Genomic DNA, 15,866 nt, shown 5'->3' with positions numbered 1-15,866 from the left:
AGCTGGGGTGATTGGTTTGTTTTTGAAGTTACAGAACAGAGATGATACTTGAACACATGGGAGTTTTGACATTATTATGGGAGAAAATGTAGAGAAGGTTACAGGACATAACTTTAGAGATAGGTATTCTTGAGAGATGTGTGATGGGAAATAATTCAAAAGAAAATGAAAATGAACAATTATAAAGGTAAGAGAAGAAGGAAAGAATAATATTCTAGAAGACAGTTACATAAGGAGGGAGTGATAAAAGAGTTATGACAGAAAGGTCAAGGAGGATGAGTACTGAGAAAAGGAAGGTCACTAGATTTAGGAATTAAGACTTGGTAACTTTGAGAGAAGAACTTCAGGAAATTGGTAGAAAACAGAAAGATTATAAGGGGTTAGTCAGTGAGTGGCAGGATCAGAAAGTTATTACTTCTTCCAGGAGTTTATTGTGAGACAAAAAATAACAGGATGGTAGTTCTGCAAACTTTAAGGCTCCAAACAATTGTTACCTCTATAATGGCACTTTTCTCTTTTAGTTGAAAAGTTAGTTGTATTTACTGCCTGTTCATCTGTCAGTCAGCATTTATTCAGCACATGTATAATAGGGAGGAAATTACCTGTTTTTCAGCAAAAACAAAACCATACACATGCCTCCTATTCTGGGAAGTTATTGAATCTCCTATAACTGCTTCTATAACTGGAAAGTCTAAGGAAACTACTTTAAGGGGGGAAAACCGCACACTGACCCACGAGTTTCCTTTTCCATGCCATATTTCCCATGAAAATCTCCACAATTGTCATTTATTTCTAGACTTGCAGCTATTTCAGAATTTATTCATTCACCCTATCTACACTGTTATTTCAAAGATCACTCGTATCTTACTCTGGCAAAGCTGGGCTTTACCTCCTTCCCACTCTGCAGTTAATTAGAGATGCTCCCATCTCCTAGGGGAGGTGAGGGTGGAGAGAGTGGAGGTAGGAGTCGTAGCCTGGGAGGAGGGGGACAGGGTCCCCCCCCTCAGAGAAATCCTCATAATCCGAGGCCGACACCCCAAACTAGGCACCCTCCATCCCCCAAGCCCAGGGGCGTAGGGAAGGGAGGGCCGAGGTGAGGATGTTCTCGACACCCACCACAGAGATCACTTGGGGCCGAGCCCAGGCGGGGCGGTGGCCATACTGGGGAGTGGGGGTGGGGGACACACACGGACTGACGGACAGACCCAGGAGAGAATGAAGGGCTGAGCCAAGGCGGCCATCGCGCCCCCTCCGTGCTCTCGGCCAGGTGATCCCGCTCCCACGGGAGAGGAAAAGGTGGAGCCCACGATCCCGGGCCCGGACCTGGCTGGTACCTTTAACTCCACCGAGCAGCGGCAGCAGCGTCCCCGCTTCCTCGAGCCAGGCCCATCTCTCAGCGGCGGCTGCACAGCGACTGACAGGCGGAGGAGGGAGGCAAGCAGGCAGGCAGGAGCGGAAAGAGGCTGAGTGCGCAGGCGCCGGCAGCACTGCGCTCAGGGACGAGGGGAGGGGAAGCATTGCCCGTAGCGTTGTGGTCGGCTACGGAGTCGGCCGTCCCCTAGAGGCCGGCGGCTCTCATTACACCGGCCTCCGGAGTTCTCTCTTAAATCCCACCCTCACCACGCCTAAACGCAGGCCCGCCTGGGGAAGGAGGGTAATTCACTAGCAGTTTTTGTTTGGTTGTTGTTGTTGTTGTTGTTGTTGTTGGGGGGGGGCGGCATTGTTGTTGCTGATGGTGGTGATCGTTTGCTGTCTTCTGTTGTTGCTGTTATTTTTAATCCCTTATATTCTGTTTTAAAATCGATATGGGTTCCAAGGCAGAAGAGTGGTTAAGGGTTGGGCAATTGGGGTTAAGTGACTTGCCCAGAGTCACACAGCTAGGAAGTGCCTGAGGCCGGGCTCTCTCTCCACTAAGCCACCTATCTGCCCCTCTAGCATTTATTAAAAGTTTACTACCGCCAAGTGCTGAGTCTTGTCCAACCCTTAATAATTATTATTAAAATTAAATTTATTTTTTATTTATTGAATTAAATTAAAACCCTCGTCCAACAAATAATAATTAGAGCAATTGATCATATTAGTTATTATTGAAAGTCCCAAAGTAAACAAAATGATTCCTTAAAATTATTAAATACTTCCTGCAAAGCTTTGTGCTAGGGGTTGAAGATAGTTTAGGGGGAGAAGGAAAAGAAGGGCAGGATGGAAAGGGAACAGTGGTCTGATCTGGAGATTTCATTCCTATAGGGAGATTCCCTCTATGTAGAAGTTACTCTGCCACTGACTACCTAAGTAACCTAGGGCAAATCATTTAAACGTCTCTGGCCTCAGTTTCCTCATCTGTAAAATGAAGAGATTGGATTAGATGACTTTTAAGCTCCTAAAAATAAGTCTCAGAGAAAAATCTGTTCTTTAAGACAAAATAATCCTCATGATCTACAATGGTTTTAATGAAGGTAGTTTACCAGGTCAAATCTCATCCTTTTCACATCCCCCTCGGAGCTCTCTAGTCTTTGAATTTCTAAAGTAATTTATGGTTCAAAGGAGTTATCTGCTGCTTTGCATTATTATGGGGTTTTTTTCATATATATGTCCTCTCTCCCAAATTCAATTATAAACTCCCTGAGGACAGGGGCCATAGCTCTGTGTCATCAACCCCTAAAAAAGGGTCTTGAACAATAAATGTATATTGACAACAAGGACATCATTCAAGTCAAACAAATTTAGCAAACATTTATTAAGCAACTGCTGAAGTGGAAGGGAGAAGGAGGATCTTAAAATTTCTGGCAAACTCCCAATTGGAGAAGATTTGACAAGAGAAGTCAATTCTAGTGAAAAAAAAGTAATCAAAACATTTTAAAAAACAAATTTCACAGATCCCAGTTAAAACCTTTGGAAAGTGATGTGTGAATATATTTGTGATGAATATAAAAGCATATTTACATATATACACAGTGTCCCCAAAGCCCTAGTGTCATTTTAAGCTACTAAAGCTTAAAATAATTAAATAAAATAATTAGCTCTTTAAATATAAGCTTCTATTAAATCATAAGCTAGTAAAGCTTAAAACTACACTAAGACTTTGTACTTATATATCTATATTCTGTGAGTTACAGTTATGTCAACAGTTGTTGCAATTTTCATGTTCCTTCCTGAATATAGTAATTGTGTTTTGAATTGTTCAGTCATGTCTAACTCTTGTCCCCATTTGGTTTTCTTGGCAAAGATACTCCACTTGTTTGCCATTTCCTTCTCCAGCTCATTTTATAAATGAAGAAACTGAGACAAACAGGGTTAAGTGACTTTTCCAGTATCAATCAGCTAGTAAGTATCCGAGGTTGGATTTGAATTCAGGTCTTCCCAACTCCAAGCCAAGCTCTGTATCCACAGCATCTAGCTGCCCCAGGTTTTTAGATCTACTTTGTATTTATTTACCTGTGTACATATTATTTTCCCTTTATTGGAATGTAAACTCCTTGAGGGTAGGAACTTTTCTCTCCTCATCCCCAGTTTTCTCCCTTGTTTTCACTCTTCTCTTAAAGCTAAGTGGTAAGGTAAATAGAATGTTGGAGTCAGGAAGACCAAATCTTACCTCAGAAACTTTCTAGCTATGACATTCTGGGCAAGTCACTTAACTTCTACTTGCCTCAGTTTTCTCATCTGAAAAATGGGGGTGATAAAAGCACCCGCCTCCCAGGGATGTTGTCAGGATTAAATGAGCTAATATCTGTAAAGCTCTTTTAATAAACCTTACAATTCTATATAAATGCTAGTTATTATCACTCCCAGCCCTTAGCATCCTTGAACATAATAAACACTTAATATATGCTGAATTTGGACTATTGAAAATGGAGAGCCTGAGTATAATAATGCTTCACTGTGTTTTTTTATTTAATTTTTTAATTTAATGTTCTTAAAAAACAGATACTAAGAGTTTGATAGACATTAGAGGAAGCATGAGGATTAGCAACTATTCATAAAACTTTTTTGTAAAGAGAAAGTTCTATACTACCTACTCATCTTATTTTACTCATTTGTAAGAAGCATAAAAACTGAAACTAGTTGTATTGTGCTTACATACAGAGCTTAATATAACAGTAGCTCAATAAATTTCGTCAGTCTAATCAGTCGTTACCCATGGCTGGTTCCATTTTGTACTGATGACAGTCCTGTGTCTGGTTCGGCTCTAAACATGAGCAAAATAGAGACAATTTTCCTTCTTTCCTTCCTTCTTTCCTTCCTTTCTTCCTTCCTTTCTTCCTTCCTTCCTTCCTTCCTTCCTTCCTTCCTTCCTTCCTTCCTTCCTTCCTTCCTTCCTTCCTTCCTTCCTTCCTTCCTTGTATCAGTTCTAAGGAATGGCAAGCACTAGGCAATCACAGTTAAATGACTTGCTCTGGATCACACATGACACTAGGAAGTATCTGAGGCCATATTTGAACCCTGATTGTCCCAACTCCAAGTCTGCTGTGCTACCTAGATCCCCTTGAATGTAGTCATTTTTTTTTTGTTAATGCCCATCAATTAGGGAGTGGCTGAACAAGTTTTGTGGTGTATGATAACAATGGAATATTATTGTGCTATAAGAAATAACAAGCAGGAAGATTTCAGAAAAACCTGGAAAGACTTACATGAACTAATGCAGAGTGAAGTGAACAGAACCAGAACACTTTACACAGTAACAGAAGTATTGTTTGATGATCAACTGAATGGCTAAGCTATTCTCAGCAATACAGTGATCTAAGACAATCCCAAAGGACTCATGATGAAAAATGCTTTCCACCTCTAGAGAAAGAACTGATGGAATATAAATGCAGATCAAATCATACTATGTTTCACTTTATTTCTTCATTTTTTGTTTGAGTTTTTTCCACAAAATGACTAACATGTGAATATGTTTTATATGATTTCACATGTATAACCTATATCAGATTGCTTAATATCTCAGGGTCAGGAAGGGTGGGAGAAAGAGAATTTGCAACTCAAAATTTTAAAACATAAATGTTAAAAATTGTTTGTATGTATAATTGGGAAAAAATAAAATATTATTCTAAAAAGTGAAGCTCTGCCATAAACAGAAGACAAAGTGCAGGAAAAGGAAACATTGTCTAAAGTAACCTTCTTCTCTTGGCTAGGTTTGCTACAATCACAATCACTATTTATTAGGGTCTGGAGGTCTTTCTTTTTTCTGTTAAACAAGGTCCCACTGGGACCATTTCTACTCAATCCCTAAAAACAAAGCAAACAAAAATGATGCAAAGATTTTGGTACCAGGTCAAGTACCACAGAGAGGAGAGTCATGATTCAGAATAGCAGTGGCATCTTTAGCCTTCTAGCATCTACCCAAATGAAATGGCTCTCCCTCTTCAGAAAGCAGATATAGCAAAAGAATCAGAATTCAGTGTCTTTCCAAACTCCCTGTCTTGAACTTAAAAGGAATCTGTTAGAGGTCTGATTAGAGGTCTGATCACATTCTAGGATATTGAATTAATGACCACTAGAGGGAGATCTGTTCCTGGCAAGGGTTTTCACATACCTATCATCCCTCATCTCAGGAGGGTTCTCTGTAAATGTTTCACCCTAGGTAAACCAGTCAGATTGGGGATCAGAAGTGAACAGCTCCTGCACCTGAAAATGTACTTACAGGTAAGTATATATTCTGTTTCTTAACAGTCATCCATATGGTCATCCTAAATTGTTGGCTGCTACAAAACCCCTTCTTATAAGCCTCAGAATTTCCCTAGTGATGACTATTGGACTTTGAATTATGGAACACCAGGATCTAAGAAGAATAAAAACTTCAGGTGATACAAAGAACTGTGGGTGTGTTTGTTGTTGTTCACAACAGTTGTTTTTTCAGTCCTATTGACTCTCCCTAACTTGGCAAAGAATACTAGAGTGGTTTGCCATTTCCTTTTCCAGCTCACTTTACAGATGATAGATCTGTAGTAAATGACTTGCTAAAGGCCACACAGTTAGTTAAGTGGCTGAGGCTGAGATTTTAACTCAGGAAGATGAACCTTTCTGATTCTAAGCCCAGTGCTCTATCCACTACATCATTTATCTGGGTGTAAGTAGGCTGTAATAAATGGGCAATGAAGTCTTGTATGCAAGAGAGCCTAAAAGATATCATCAAGAGTGGAAAAAGAGGTAGTCTAATTACATAGCCAAAGAAAAGGATCTATCAGCCTTGGGGCTGCACTGGTATCTGCAACATATAAAAGAACCAAAAGAAACCATCTGGCACATTCTAGAAAGATTCTATAAAAAGATGGAGATTCTAATCATAGTATATGGGAATAAAGCTATCTGTATGGTATAAACTTTACAGGAGGATAGAGTTATCTGTGTCCTATAAACTTTTCAGTCACAGAGAGGAGGAAGAATGCCCCATGAAGAGAAAGTAGTCCTTAGGTTGAGTTCTTGCTTAGGGTGTCCCTATTCAAGGGAGGAAATGAGAGGGGAAGAGAAGCTCACTCCCAAATGGTGCTATAATCATCTTCTGACGCTTTTTTTCCCCATAGGAAAGAGCTCTGATGCCCCTGCTCCTGATACAGCTTTGAAAAAGCATTTAGTAAATTTTGATTGCACAAAAGACTGAGAACCTATGAGTTATAATCATAGAGCTATAACACTGCCTTGCATATACAGAATTCTCTGTAATTGTTGAATGAATGAATAAAAATTGCTAGACCTCAAAGTAATTGTCTATGCAGAAGTAAGATTAGAGGGAGGAAATGTGTCCAAGTATTTTAAACTATTGCCCTATTGAAATAATGTAAAGCTAAAACTAAAGATCTGAGCTAGAAAGACTAGATTTTGTAGGAAAGTATTTTTCTCTATTTCTATGGCAGTTGAAAAGTTTCATACAACAATAGAGCCATAACTATGAGTTTTTTGAGGAAATTGGGTAATATATGTGGAGAGAATGAACTGGGACAGCTAGGTGACACAGGATAGAGTGCTGGACCTGGCATTAGGAAGCCTCATCTTCCTGAATCCAAATCTGGTTTTAGATACTAGCTGTATAACCCTGGGCAAATCACTTATTTGCCTCAGTTTCTTCATCTGTAAAATGATCTGGAGAAGGAAATGGCAAACTACTCCATTATCTTTGACCAAAAAATCCCCTTAACTTGGGGCCAGAGTTAGACATAATTGGGGGGGGGGGGGGGGGAAGACTGAGCAAGCTCATCTGGGGTGTGACCACCAGGGGGAGGAAATGCACACTTTCAATCTAAAGGACAGACTGTTATTGGGAAGGGGAGGGGTGAGAGGGCAGCTGCCAGCCATGCCCTGGCACAATGATGTCAATACCCTCTAAACAGCAGCATCCTTGCCAGCCCCTAATCACCCTTTACCCTGGTTACAGCTCTGTCTTAGGAGGCAATAGAATAATTGTCGCCACATCACAAGTTCTCAATACACAAGGAAAAGCTGCTGGAAGCATTGCTTCCAGAGAAGCCTTGGAGGCCATGAGGCTTTTAAGAACAATGAATTCCCTAAGAAAGGTCAAGAAAAGTCAAGACCAAGTTTATCATCTTTCCCACCCCGCATTCCCTGCTGGCATTTTTTCCTATACTTTTATTACAACCTCTGCCAGAGAGTGTTAGCAGCAGGTTAGGGTGGGGTGTGGAATCACTCCCCCTGCCTAGTTCTAGAGAATGAGACCATATACTTTGACAGCTGTTTTTCCCAACAACTTGACTAATTCGGTTTTTTTCTGCTGATTTTCCTGGCCAGTAAAAACGGAAATTGTTGTTTTTGGCTCTGGTGTCGGGAGAGAGGGAGGAGAAGATGGGGTAAATGATATCAGTGAATTCTCAACTAAGTAACTTAGCAGATGAAGTTAAGTAGAGAATGAGAACATTTTCTTGAGAATGAGGTATGTAGCAGATGAATTCACAGAAGCTGACCAACTGAGAAAATCAAAACAACCGTAATACCAACAACAACACAAAGACACTTTGAAGAGCCCATCCCCTGGCCAGCAGCGTTCTTTACTTGCTGCCCACTATTCACTGTTATAATCATGTGTGTGTGTGTGTGTGTGTGTGTGTGTGTGTGTGCACAGCTATTTAACAGGTTGCTTTGTGGTTTGGTGCAAGAGGCAAGAGGTGGCCAAACCAGCAGGGCTCCAGGAGGTTTTTGTTTGTTTGTTTGTTTGTTTGTTTTTTACAGTGTAATTAGTCCCTCAGGGCTCCTCATCAACCTATTCTCATTAGGCAAAGAAGGACTGGACACAAGCACCTGTTTTCAATGACTCTAAGAGCTGGCTGAGGTTGGGTACTCCCTCCAACAGTGTAGATCCTACCTGTGTCATTCTTCCTATTAGTTTTCCTAGAGGATGCTGTAGAGGGTAAAATTATGGTTGGACTGAATATATGAGTGTGGTCACCAAGGGCCTGGTGATGAATAAAGCAAGGGTTTCAGCTATGAAGCCTCTCCTAAGAGGGGAGGTCTCTCCTAAGGGTAGTCCCTGCAGAAAATCCAGGAAAGGGAGAGATTGAAGAACAGTCTCACCAAGTCCAAGGTCTCAGGTCCAGGAAGCAAATTCTTCATCAGCCTCCAACTCGAACTCTGAGAATGAAGAAGTCCCTCACAGGAAGTTGTAACTTCTTTTAAAGACGCTTCTTGATGTCACTTCTTGTGCCTTCCTCTACTTTTTTGTGGACCAATTATAGTCTGTGAATTTTCTTAGGACTGCCCAGGGGACAGTCAGTGGGTTCTAATTCATCACCTACTTTCACACACATGGGTCACAGACCTCCCCCACTTAAGGATAAGTGGGTGTATACCTTTCTGCTGATTAAATTTAAAATTGGGCAGGGGAGAGTCAATCCCATCTTCACAATGTCCCCCAAAGAGTGGAAGACTCCAACAGCTCCTACATATGCACTCAACCCAATATACCAGGGGTTTTTTGATAAGTCATGTTGTTGTTCAATTGTTTCAGTTGTGTCTGATTCTTCTGAATCCTATTCACAGTTTTCTTGACAAAGATAATGGAGTGGTTAGTCACTTCATTTCCTAGTCCATTTTATAGATGAGGAAATTAAGGCAACCAGGACTAAGTGACTTGCCTACAGACACACAGCTTATAAGTGTCTGAGGTTCTTTGAATTCAGGAAAATGAATCTTCTTGACTCTAAGCCCAGCACTACCCACTGCACCATTTAGCTGTTTAAGTCATAGTTTAATAGATTTAGGACTTCAGAAATGTAGACCAGAAGACCTGAGTTCAAATTAGACTCAGATACTTAGCTGTATGACCCTAAGCAAGTGACTTAATCTTTGTTTCAGTTTTCTTAACAGTTAAATGGGGGTAATAATGACATCTACTTCTCAAAATTATTGTAAAAATAAAATGAGAGACCAAAATAAGAGTTGTGCTCTAGCTGATTGTCGTAGGTCTACATCCTACCACTACTGTGTCAAGTTTAATATGTACTTTAAAATGAATACAACAGCATGTAACAAAAATTCATTGTTTCATATACGATCTATTTTTTTCTTCTTTTCCTGCTGAAATGTTCATGTTTGCTAATCATTTCACAGGATCGTAGATTTAGAGTTAGAAGGGATATTAGAGGTCCTAAAGTCCAACTCTTTCATTTAAAGATGAATAAAATTGAGGCTCAGAGAAATTAGGTGACTTGGTCAGGGTCACACACTCAGAATGGATTTGAGGCAGAATTTGAATTTAAAAGGTCATCCTGACTCCAAGTCCAGTTCTTTCTATATTATAGTATACTGTATTTCTACATTAGTCATGATAAAAATTATTATTGTTGCTTTTTTAAAAGGTAAAATGAGAGAATTTTTTATAAAGTACTCTACAAACCGTAAGGCACTATATAAATTCTAACTATTATTGTTGTTGTTATTTGAATTCAAGTCCTCTGATTCCACATTCAGTGCTCTTTCCATAATATCACATTTCCTTCCAATGTGGGTAACACCACTGCACTCAGCTCATTAGATGCCCTCCCAACATATTCCCTACTAGAAGTATCACCCTGAGCAAATCCCTTAACCCTGCTTGTCTCAGTTTCTTTTATCTGTAAAATGAACTGGAAAAGGAAGTGGCAAACCACTCTAGCATCTTTGCCAAGAAAACCCCAAACAGGGTCACACAGAGTGAAATGGAAATGACTGAACATCATGAACCCAACATATTACAGCCAATCACCTCTTTTGATCATCCCTTGATGTCTCCTAGACGGTTCCTTCCGTAGTACTTCTTGCACCAATGTCATAATAAGCTTCAATCTATGCTCACCATCTGTCTCTCCAGACCCACAGGCACCTCTAAAGTCACTGAAGGAGGGGGAACAGTGGAGGTGGGGAAAGGCAAGAGTTGTAGTTGAAAAAGTGGGAGAGAAACAAGGTGAGAACAAGGGCATCAAATCACAGTGGCAAAGTACAAGCATACTTTGTAATTAGAAAAAAAAGTTGCTGATTCCTCCATCCAGTTGATGAAAATTCAATTACTTTAAAACTTCAGCTTTATGAATTTTGGTATGAATTCAGTTAAAAAAGAATACTCTTAAGAACTTTACATGCTTTATCTCATTGGAGTCATACACATATATATGGAGGCAGTTAGATAATACACTGGATAGAGTCCTGGGCTTGGAGTTAGGAAGACAAGTTTAAATCCAGCATTTTACCTTGTGTGAGCAAGCCACTTAACCTCTGTTGGCCCCAGTTTTCTTGACTATAAAATGGGAATAATAATAATAATAATGGCACTTACTTGGCAAGATTATTGTTAAGATCAAATGAGATAAGAGCTAAACAGAGTGCTCAATACATAGAAGGCATTAGATAAATACTAGTTACTTATTATCAAATCTATGAAATAAACAGTCCATGCATTATTATTCCCATTTTGCAGATTATTAAACTGTAGTTTACAGAGGTTCATTGACTTGTCCATGCTACTGAGTGTCAAAGGTGGGATTCGAACACTTATCCTACTATAAAGACTGGTGTTCTGTCTATACTACCATGCTGCCCCTTAAATTGAATGCAAGTTTATAACTGCCTCATTTTTGTTCAATTCAGAGCAATAATGTAGGGGCAGCTAGGAGATGCAGTGGGTAGAGCACCAGGTCTGGAGTCAGGAAGACCTGAGTTCAAATGTGACCTTAGACATTTGCTAGTTATATGACCCTGAGCGAGTTACTTAACCCTGTTTGGCTCAGTTTCCTCATCTGTAAAATGAACTGGAAGAGGAAATGGCAAATCACTCCAGTATTTTTGCCAAGAAAGCCCCAAAAGGGGTCACACAGAGTGGGATAGCACTGAACAACAACAACAATGTACAAATGATGAGCAGATTGTTTTCCCTTTGTGTGTAAGGAGGCATAGTTGTTAGAGAACATGCACACCATCACAAGGGCTACTGCTCCACTAGCTACTGGTTTGACAATGTTTTTGAAACAATTCAATATTTAATGAAACAGGTAGGAGACACTTACCCAGTTGCAATTGTCCCTTTACTGTTTTTCTTCTGCTTAAATTAATTATTATTATGCCCTTGCATGAAACACAGATAATGTAGATTTACACCCTTCTTTCTGTATTGAGTAAACAAGATTATAGGACAGAACTGTTTGTGAACATCTCACAGGTGCTCATTTTCCAGCAGGAGAAAAACACCTTGACTCGAACCTGGGCTCATTCCTTTTCCTTCATATTAGCTTTTGTTATTGCTCAGACACATTGTCGCATTGTCCTGCTTCACTGGCTGTAACACAGAACCAATTACAGTATGCATTCCCTTGAACAGATGGAAAATCCATTATGAAGATAGCCAACTTTCTATTCCCACACTCCAGAAAAACCAAGCCCAGTGAACAAATAGTACAACATCACTGCAGTCAGCATCTTAAAATCATTGGAAGGTCTAGCCTCCTCCAAGGAAAGCAAAGGTGGTTAACTAGAGCCATCACCCTTCCACAAAGCATCAGAGAAGAATGGATCAAGTTTATCCTTGACTCCAAGAACTAATCCTAACAAAAACTGCTTTGCCTCAGTCGTTCTTTTTTTGTTTCTTATCTGAAAAAATTTATCTGTTCAATAAATTCCAAAGGATTTATGATGAAAAAATGCTATTCATCTCCAGAGAAAGAACTGATAGAGTCTGAAAGCAGATCGAAGCATACTATTTTTAACTTTTTGTGTATTTTTTGTCTGTTTCTTTTTCACAACATGACTAATATGGAAATATGTTTTGTTTGACTTCACATATATAGCCTATATTAAACTGCTTGCCATTTCAGTGAGGGAAGGAGGGACAGAGAGGATTTGGAACTCAAAATTTTTTAAATCATATGCTTGTTTTTACATGGAATTGGACAAGAATAAAATATTTTAAAAACCCAAATCCAATCAATTTGGAGAAAACTGCTTAATTATAGTAAAGTGAGTTGAAAACAAAACACAATTGAGAGGTTTAATTAAGTGTAGAGGCTAGGGCAAAGGGCTTCTCACACAGATGGCTATTTTAAAATCCATTTTTCCCCCTTAAAAAACGAAGGAATTCTCATAACTTTGAATCACCAGGCCTTGGGGGAAAGACTATTGACCTATATCCCTAATATCTCATCTACTTAGTATTTTAAGAGAATCATGAATCAAGGGCATTCAGAATGAATGTATTAGTAGGCAAGCTTTCACAATATTCCACAGTGGCCTCCATCTTTACCCTCACACAAATAATTGAAAGATGTAGAGAAAGCAAGATCCCAATTTGCTTGTTTGTTGATAAGCAAAAAAAGAATTTGATTTGGCAGAATAAAATGTCACCTCTGAAGACTCTTTTCATCTAAGTTGTTTCTCATTCACACAGTAAAATGATTCAAGATTCTTTGAAAGACATAACAGAAATAACTTTGTTTAGTGGCTCACTCATTATTCATCTTGAATGAGGAACAGAATAGGGAGATGCATGCTCACCAAAGGTACTGTCTCTTTCATCTAAGAGAATCCAAGTTGAGGAAAGATTCTCTTTAGAGGGCAGAACCCTTCGGAAATTCCTATTTGTGTCTGACCTTATGATTGCCTGGAGTCCTGGAATATTGAAGTCTCAAAAGTTTGGTCTTAAAATCTACACAATAAAAAAACAAAAGAAATGGATGAAGAATGCCTGTTGCCCAGATTATGACATGCCATTAGATAAACAATTTATACAGCTCATTCATAGGTATATGTATATCTGTATATCTAACTACTGCAAAGGGAAGAGTTGTACCCAGAATTAAATTAGAGACCAGCAGACTGAATCGCCTTTTGGAAGTTATAAAGTCACTTTAATAATACTTACATCCTCCCAGAAACAAAGGTCCATTGTTTTAGTACTAATAGTCTCCTAGTGTTGTTGTATTGCTGTGAGGCTCAGAATGTTGCAGTCTATGAATAATTAAAAATTAATATTGCTCAGGACATGGTGGTCTTCAGTAAGCTATAGCACAGAATTAGAAACTACAAAAAAAAAAAAAGAACTAGTGCAAGGAATATCATCAAAGATATGTAAGATAAAAGAAGATGGGTTGCTAGGTGGCTCAGTGAATTGAAAGCCAAGGCTAGAGGCGGGAAATCCTGGGTTCAGATCTAGCCTCAGACACTTCCTAGCTGTATAACCCTAGGTAACTCCAGTGTCCTAACCCTTACCGCTCTTCTGCCTTGGAACCAATACTTAGTATTGATTTTAGGACAGAGGGAATAGTTTACAAAATTAAAAGTTAATAGACTATCAAAAAATATGAGTGACACATGTGGAATTGCGTGTCGGTTGTGGGAAGGGCAGGGGGAGGGGAGGGAGGAATAGGATATGATTTTTGTAACCAAGGAATAATGCTTGAAATTGACCAAATTAAAATATATATATATGAGTGACATAGTGGATAGAGTTGACTTGAGTTCAAATCTAGCCTCAGACACTTTCTAGCTGTGTGACCCTGGGCAAGTCACTTAACTCAAATATCCAAGTTCTTAGTATTGGAAACAATACTTAGTATTGATTCTAAAACAGAGGGAATGGTTGTTGTTTTTTTTAAGTGATTAGACCACAAAAAAGAAAATATGAGTGACACAGGGGATGGAGATTTGGACTTAAGAGTTCAAATCTAGCCTCAGACACTGACTAGCTATGTGACTCTGGGTAAGTCACTCATCCTCTGCTTGCTTCAATTCCCTCATCTATAAAATTGGGATAATAAGAACACTACCTCCTAGGGCTGTTGTTGAGGCTTAAATGAGGTAATATATGCAAAATACTTTACAACCTTCAAGTGCTATATAAATACTAGCCATCATCATTATTATTATTATATATTATATCTCCATATGTAGCAAATCCATCGAAATGCTTATTGTATGCTCATCTATTTGTAGAGACTCATGAAACTTTCTCAACTACACCTATACACTCATACTATACACAAGTGCTTTTTTGGAAGAGTGATGGATCTAGTTAACTTTTGCTAGACTTTCCAATGATTTGAAGATGCTGCCTATAGCCATTGGGTACTGTTTGTGCATTGGCCCTGGTTCTATATGTAGCAAATCTATAGAAAATTGTACGCTCCTCTGTTTGCATGTGAATATGTGCGGAGGTAGGGGGCACCAGGGATGGCGTGCTGGGCTCAAAGTCATGAAGACTCATCTTCCTGAATTCAAATCTGGCCTCCTACTTACTAGCTGTGATCCTGGATAAGTCCCTTGCCCCTCTTTACCTTAGTTTCCTCATCTGTAAAGTGATCTGGTAAAGAAAATGGCACACCACTTCAGCATCTCTGCCAAGAAGACCCTAAATGGGGGTCCCAAAGAACTGGACCAGCCTGAAAATGACTCAACAACAACACCACACACATAACACACAAATCTTTTGTATATTTAGGATTTTTAAAGGGTATCAGATATAAAACATTAGCCTACCTTTAGAAGAGGGTCTCAGGATTTCAGTTGCCATGTTCTTCAGGGCTGAGTGTTTGTCTATAGCTCGGAGAGTCATGGTTCTACCCATAACCCTGGCAGAATAGCAGCTGCATTTCCATCGTCATTCAAGGTCTATGGCAAAGAAAGCCACTTCCCACAGCTATAGTGTTGAATTTTCTATCCCAATTACTAGAGTTCTTATTCCAGAAATAATTCACATGAAAAATCTCCTTCCAGATGAAATTCCATCGTTAATCCCAGAGGGGCTGTTTTGTTAGGAGTGCCCTCCCCATATGAATGCCAGCTTATCTGGTATTTTAAAAAGCATTTGAGCTTTTCTGCTTTTTAATTGTCAGCTTCCTCTTCCATGACTTTTTTTTTCCTTCAGTGTCATTTATTTTATTTACACTAAGGAACATATTTCACTTTTAAAACATTTTCTTTTTCTAAATAACTATGTTTTGGTATTGTGGGTTTTAAAAAAATATTGTGGCCGAGGGACTTCAATTCCCAGCATTCTTTTCTCTTCCTGGGGTCCCGTTGTCTTGTGTCCCTGTGTTATGCCCTTGCGTGGGTTTGTTTATAAATTTGCTGAAACCCAGGCTGCAGGGGCTTTGGGGGTTTTGCTTTAGCTCCAGTGGGGCAATTGTGGGTCTCTGGCTCTTTGCTCTGCTCATTTGGATGAGGGAACTCCTTTTCTCTCTCACTTTGCTGTTATTAAATCCTATAAATTTAAATTCTTGGAGTATTCATTCATTTTTAGTCTTCCCAGTATATGTGATTATTCTTATTATCTTGAAATTTTATATCCAAAAACAATAATCTAAACAAATAAATGTTTACAAGAATAGTCTTGAGCAAAATCACTTGATTCTTCTATACCTCAGTTTCCCCATCTGCAAATTGGGGAATAAACCTCCTCCAAC

At 39.2% G+C, this 15,866-nt stretch overlaps 1 protein-coding gene across 5 annotated transcripts in view; it reads right to left on the bottom strand.

Moving 5' to 3' along the window:
* Positions 1–1,635, bottom strand: part of ANKRD46 (ankyrin repeat domain 46) — a 41,463-nt gene extending 39,828 nt beyond the window's left edge. The window contains exon 1 of one of the 5 annotated variants that reach the window (XM_016431841.2): positions 1,335–1,635. The gene's annotated coding sequence lies outside the window, so the exon portion shown is untranslated. Of the gene's footprint in view, positions 1–1,205 lie in introns of all 5 variants that reach the window. The other 4 variants (XM_007488161.3, XM_056823261.1, XM_056823260.1 and 1 more) reach the window with 4 other exon arrangements.
* Positions 1,636–15,866: the final 14,231 nt, after the last annotated feature.

The sequence above is a fragment of the Monodelphis domestica genome, chromosome 3, assembly GCF_027887165.1.
Source record: "Monodelphis domestica isolate mMonDom1 chromosome 3, mMonDom1.pri, whole genome shotgun sequence".
NCBI classification, from domain to species: Eukaryota; Metazoa; Chordata; class Mammalia; order Didelphimorphia; family Didelphidae; genus Monodelphis; species Monodelphis domestica.
This window is presented reverse-complemented; position numbering and strand designations above follow the sequence as displayed.